Here is a 7162-nt window from a genome sequence, read left to right as displayed (position 1 = left end):
TCTTTCTTTCTTTCTTTCTTTCTTTTTTTACTGAGACAAAGATCTCTCTATTAATTCACCCCGCTAAATAGAATTTACCTGTTGGTGCCTTGTAGATCAAATCTAATTTCTTTCCTACGTGGTAGCCTAGTGATACCTTGTTTTCATCTAAGCTTATCCTTCAGGCTAAATTTTCTATCTCTTCAGTCAAATCTCACACACAGAGTGCCAAGTCCTTTCACAATCCTGATCACTCATCTCTAATCTCAAACTAATTTTTACATGTTGTTTTTGAACTGGGATTCTCAGAGTGGAATGTAGCCTTCCAAAAATCACAGAGAAAATTGGGAGCATGCCCTAACTTGAGATGATGTCATGCAACCAATGCAACTCAAGATTGCAGGAGTTAATTTGATCTAAACAATATTTGAAGTTAGTACATTTCAATTTTATTGAAGACAAAAACTTCTGTGGCTTGTCCACGTGCACAGCGATTAAACACAGTCTCCCACATCATGTTTGTGTGTTTCAGGTTTTTTTGGACCCAAATGCAAGACTTTAAAGCTATTCTGGCAAACCTCATTTAATTCTGTCCCTCAAGTTAATCAATCGAAATCTCTGGATTCTTTTCTCCAATATATCCTTTCTTTCAGCTTGATGTCCTATAAATATATGATGAACTACACCATTTATACTCTTATCCAAGTAAATGACCAAGATGTTTAATGGGGTGGAAAGGGCATGTGGCTCCTTGAGCTCGGTTGAGCAACAGACTTTTGATTTCAGCTCAAGTCATTATTACAGGGTCATGAGATTGACCACTGAATCAGGCTCAGCACTGAGCATGGAACTTGCCTAAGATTCTCTTTCTTTCCCTTTGCCCCTCTCCCCCCAATCACACTCATTCTGTCTCTCTAATATAAAATTTTTAAAAAAAACTAGGGTGGGAAGGTCAGAGTCCCATGGTTAAGTCTTGAACCCCATCCCCAAATGGCAATAACCCATTCATCCACCCTTGATCATAGCCAGTGAAGAAGATACTAATCCTTGCCTCCAGCCTATAATCCTCAATCTTCATGGAGAGCATATGAGGGCCTTGTCAAATGCCCTGTAGGATCCAGAAAAGAAAATGAATATACACTTTTCCCTCTCCTACATTCAGATAGCTTTATGTTACCTCATTTGTTTATTCAACAATATTTATTCAACATCTGCATGTCAGGTGCTCTTCTAGACTCTGGGAAAACATAGCAAAAGAAGGTATTGTGTTTGATCAGACATCCAAGTCTTATCGTCCTCATTTTGGAGAGTAGAAAAATGAGTCTCAGAGATGCGAACTAACTCCCAAGTGAACATGTAAGTGTCAGAGCCAAGATCCAAATCTATTTCGACCACATAAATATTGATGCTATCTCTGAAATCAATAGTCATGGTAGCTACCCAACTCTCCCTCACTTCAATTTCTGCACCTTTTGTCTTCCATACATAATAGTTTTTTTCTTTATCAAAATCCTTGTCTATAGAGTCTATGCCTTAACTATTGGTGACTATTGGTGCGAACTATAGGCATTGCAGTAGACTGACTAGGAAAATGTCTGGGGCAACCGGGCTGTCCATTTGTAAGGATTCACTAGCTTGCTGTGTTTTCCTTGCAGCAACTCATTTGCTGGTTTTATTGTCATCCTCTTAACAAGGATCTACCTCTTGCAAAAAATGAACAAAACTCCTGAGGGAATGTAGACAGACTGAAGCACGTTCAGTTCTATAGTTATAAGTCATAAAATGCATCTCATTGGTAGTGAGTTATTCACTATGCCATAGCCCCAAATCATGCCTTGGAGAAGAGGATGAGGGTTGAGGATTTCAGTACCAGTTTTCAGTTCCCAAAGAAAATACAAACACTGTGTTTGATTCAAATGAACCCAGCAAAGTAGTCCAGAATCTCTTATTTTTGTCTTGATTCTTTTAAGTAACACATTTAAGTTCACCTGAAGTTCTTTCACAATTATTATTTTGTTTCCAAATAAAATCATAATTAACTACATTTTTACTGAAAAAGTAATAACTGAAACCAGATTAAATTTGTTTAGTAAAACAAAGGGTGTATAATAAAAGTCTTCCAGATCTCCAAGTCTCTCTTTGCCAATCAAAAACAATTGTTGATTATGGCTACCTGTGTGCTCTTCCAGACCTCACGTTTTCCATGCACATATTATATGTATGTGGGTTGTTTTTTTCTTGGAGATCTTCCCATATTAGATAAAGGAAGTTCCCACTTTTCTTGATACTTGCATTGAATACTCCTATATGAACATAGTATATCTGATTTAACCAGAATCCTCCTGATGGACATTTAGCTTGTTTCGAGACTTCACAATTGAGAACAATTATTTTAACTTAATTCCTTAATTCAAAATATATAACAGGTACCAAGTGCCAAGTTGTGAACTAAGCCCTTTACAAAAGTCAGCTCACTGAATCTCTGAAATAATCCACTGATGTAGGCATCATCCCTGCTTTACCGATGAGGAAACTGAGAACAATGTGACGTGACTTGTCCCAGGTCACATGGCTGGTAAAGACAGCTGGATTCAAACCCAGGCTGTTCTGGGTCAAGAATAATTGCTAACCTCTGATGGGAATCAACATTCCTCTCCTTCACTACAACACAATTGTCTGTCCCCCAAGCAAATCACTTGCTAGGCATAAGGAATGAAAGATGCTTTTAGTAGCCAGCATTAGCATGTGAAAAAAAATGAGAAAGAAGAGGAAAAAAAATAGATGACAAAAGCCTCTAGAGCCACTTCCATTCCACTCTACCATGCTCGTTCTCAATGGCCTCTGCAAAGCTTTTTGAAAGGCATACAGACCAAACCCTAAGTGACAAATTCCTCTGCAGCGTGAAGTCACTTCAACCAGACACAGATCGAAGGAGTGGAAGCATCATCCGAACAGCATTCGTTTTTAAATCCTACAGAAAAACAGTGCAGACACTAATGCATTTATGTGCAAAGCTTCCTCGGTGTGGACGATTTTAAGTTAAGGGTAAACAGTCTCATCAAGACTTTTTAAAAGAAGAATTTGTCTCAAGACATCTTTTTATCAGAGCTACAATTACGGCCTCTCACTTAGAAGAAAAGCAATTTTCTTGCTCTGAAAAGCTCAAAAGCCAAAATGCACTCAATGCTTTTTTTTCCCCCAGATGCAGAGCAATTTGGTTCTCTGGTGCCGATTTTCATATTCCTTAAAGACGATGTTGCACGCTGCCAGTAGTAATACTATTTGAATCTCAAAAGATTTGAGGGGAACCTTGTCAGTGCTTTGGGTTTTAAACTTGACAAACTCCACCCTTCCTTTCTCAAGTGGTAAATACAAAAACGAACTGCCACTTTCTCTTAGTACATACAATGCTAATTAGTTCGCTGCTCTAATTTTATTTATTGGTACAGCTGAAGCATTGCTGGTATATTAGCAATGACATAAATGTTTGCACTGTTGTGGAAGTCTGAGAATTCGAATCACCTTGAGAGAAATAGCTTTGATCAGAATATGAGCGCTGCATCTGAAGTTTCTTTACTGTTATTCTTGGTGGTAGAAAGGATGAAAACTATAGAGAGTGTCAATGAAGGGAGGGAGTTTATGCAACATACATGCAGCTCTTGGATCAGGCACTCAGAAGAGAAAAATTCAGAAAATTAATGGCTCATCTGGGAGACACAAATTAATTTGATGATCTGATAAAAGAAAAAAGATAACCTTTCCCAAGATTTAGAAGAATTTACAAACAAATTTCCAGAAATATTGAAAATCTTTGAACTGCTTCTTGATGTTTCATTTGACAACCCTAGGGGCTAGAATCATCGGCAATTCAAAGTCTGCTGCGCCCTGACTTCGTTCTCTCTGTTCTGATGCTCTCTCATGGCTGATATCTCCCCTTCCATCCTGCATGATCTCATTATAATACCACATGGGATGCACACTTCAAGAAGGAATTCGAGCTCTCAATGGCCATTTTAATCTTCTGCTTCTGCAAATAGAAGATGAATCTTCACCACTCAAAAATCAAATGTATACTGGTCCTCTGTTTGGAGTCAATGGATCTGACAAGTCTCCATCTACCTCAAAAATGCTAAGAGGGTCACCTGAGTGACTCAGTCGGTTAAGCATCAGACTCTTGATTTTAGCTCCAGTCATGATCTCACAGATATGAGTTCAAGCCCCACATAGGACTCTGCACTGACAGGCATGGAGGCTGCGTTGGATTCTCTGTGTCCCTTGCTCTCTGCCCCTCCCCTTCTTGCTATCTCTCTCTCCATCAAAAATAAATAAATAAGCATTTAAAAAAAGAAATACTAAGAACTTTAGACAAGAACAGGGATAATTATGTTTGGTTTTACATCATCTACATAGGAAAAGATCGTGAAAGACTTTGAATTGTACCAAGAGTTTACTTAGTATTTTCAATGGAAATCTGACAACCCTGCTTAGAATACGTTCTTTTGGGTTATCTGTGGGGAGTCCAGGGGGTGTGTTTCTTTTATTGTCTTTGAGCTATTTTACAACTCTGTAAATTGGAGGTAACAAATCCAATGCAAATATTTTTTTGCCAATAGACCTACAAATAATTCTCTTGATGGACAGACCATTGCTTCCTCTCCCTTACCTTCAGAAATAGCCATTTTCTAATGGGCACCCTCCTACACTGTTGGTGGGAATGTAAACTGGTGCAGCCCCGCTGGAAAACAGTGTGGAGGTTCCTCAGGAAACTCACAATAGAACTCCCCTATGACCCAGCAATAGCACTGCTAGGAATTTACCCAAAAGATACAGAAATGCTGATGCATAGGAGCACATGTACCCCAATGTTCATAGCAGCACTCTCAACAATAGCGAATGCATGGAAAGAGCCTAAGTGTCCATCAACAGACGAATGGATCAAGAAGATGTGGTTTATCTATACCATGGAATGCTACATGGCAATGAGAAACAATGAAATCTGGCCATGTGTAGCGACGTGGATGGACCTTGAGGGTGTTGTGCTTAGCGAAATAAGTCAGGCAGAGAAGAACAAATATCATATGTTTGCATGTATGGGGGATTAGGAGGAACTTAACTGAGGACCATGGGGGAGAAGAAGGGGGAAATGGCGGGGGAAAGGGAGAGAGGCAAACCATGAGAGACTCTTAAATGCTGAGAAACAAACTGAGGACTGATGGATGTTGGTGGGAGGGGGGAGATGGGCATGGAGGAGGGCACTTGTGGGGATGAGCACTGGGTGTTATATGGAAACCAATTTGACAATAAACTATTTGTAAAAAAAAATGGATTTGCAGAAAATAAAAAGAAATAGCCATTTTCTTGCATCTATTTGCTATCACTATCTATCTTTCTGTATTCTATATTCTATAGATATATTCAACTTAAAATTGGTTCTTGTGGAACCTGTAAGTAAAGAGACATAGAAGAGAGGGACACAGGACCTTAGTTACCCCTAATAATGAACCTGGCACTTCCTTAGCCATAGCCAACGAGTTTCGTTTCTTTAACTTATTCTTTTAGGAAATCTGGAAATAGGAAATGTTGTCAACTCTGATCCCCAAGAAACAGAGTATTCATAGGAATAGACCCAAGAATGCTACTTATGCTCATAGATAAAGCAATCTTGTTTTAGTGTTATAGTCACTAATGTTATAAACTGCAATACTGTCTATAAAACTAATATTAAAGTGATGCTTTGCATGAACAGGGACTCTACGGAGTCCCTTTCTGACTAGGAGTTTTTCTGGTCACCAGTAGAACGTATGGGTGGCATTTAAGAGTCAAGTTAAATTCCACCATTTAGTATCATTTGTTCAATCCCCAAATTCCCACTCTGGAAAATGACTAATAATGGTATCTATGTTAGAGGGCTGCTTTGAGGATTAAGAAAATTGATGTGTGTAAAGCATAGTATCTGGGATGCAGTAGCCACTCAGTAAACATTTATGAGCAGCATGAAGGTCAAAGATTGAGTCAAAAGCCTGTGTATGTGAGGTCACTTCAGGCAATAATCCAGGAACAATTCACTCCAATTAATACAATCCAGTCCTCCTTCCCGAGAGGATGAGAAACAGAGAGCTCATTGCCTTGAGATGAGGTAGGAGTTAGAAGGAAGAGAGGCAACCCCTCCTCTCCAAAGAATTAATGAACAAAAGGAAGGTAGCAGATTTGTGAGTATTTGTTAAAGGATCTCCTGAGGTAGTAGTCTCAAGAGTATTTCTGATGGCTCTTAAATATCCTTGAATTGGTCTGTGAACTTACTTCCCTAAACACAAGTGAGAAAAGTGAGGAGTGCACCTTACTGCTCTAAATAAACAAAGATCTCCCAACTCAGGTAACTCAGGTCCCAGAAAACAGTGGCCACCAGGAGATGAATTTATTAGATAAGTGTCAGTTGTCTTTAAGGAATCTTGGAGAATGAAAGACAAGCCAAAAGATTAGAGAAGGGGAAAGTGTTATCTTTATACTGATAAAGGCGGTATTCTGTGAATGATCAGTTACACATCGAGACCCCAGACAAAATTCTAGAGAGTATTATTTTATAAATAGTTTTTAAGTACTTGGAAAATAAAGAAGAATGGGTAAAAATTAAAAAGATTGATGACATTTTAGTGAACAAAAGACTGTATAGAGCTGTGCATTTCCAACTTCGATGACCATGTGGATCACATAGAAATCTTTTTACATGGTAGATTCAGTGTGTCTGGATGGGGCCCGAAAGTATGTTTGCAAAAAGCCCCAAGACCAGTCAATTCTGCTTGTCAGATGACCAGATTTGCATAGCTAGGCTTTTGGATCCTCTTGAAAGAACTATAAATTGGAGAAAAATTTGTAGTATTCATTTGGATTTTAAAGTGTGCGTGCTTTTTGGATAGCAATTCTATTTCTAGAAATCTATACTACATGAATTCTTTCTCATTTGCTCATCATAAAAGGATGTTCATAGCAGCATTGTTTATTAAAAGCAAAAATATGGCAACAACCTAAATGTCCAACAATAGTAAATGGTAGTAAATTGAGGACTATTTTGAAGCAATTAAAGAGAATATGTACCATTATGGAAGACCATCCTCAGGCCCCTTATTAAATGAGGTAATATAGAGCACTACCCTCTCCATATTTGAGAATGTATGTATAATAATCC

The sequence above is a fragment of the Hyaena hyaena genome, unplaced genomic scaffold (assembly GCF_003009895.1).
Source record: "Hyaena hyaena isolate Hyena2069 unplaced genomic scaffold, ASM300989v1 scaffold_313, whole genome shotgun sequence".
Classification (NCBI taxonomy): Eukaryota; Metazoa; Chordata; class Mammalia; order Carnivora; family Hyaenidae; genus Hyaena; species Hyaena hyaena.
This window is presented reverse-complemented; position numbering follows the sequence as displayed.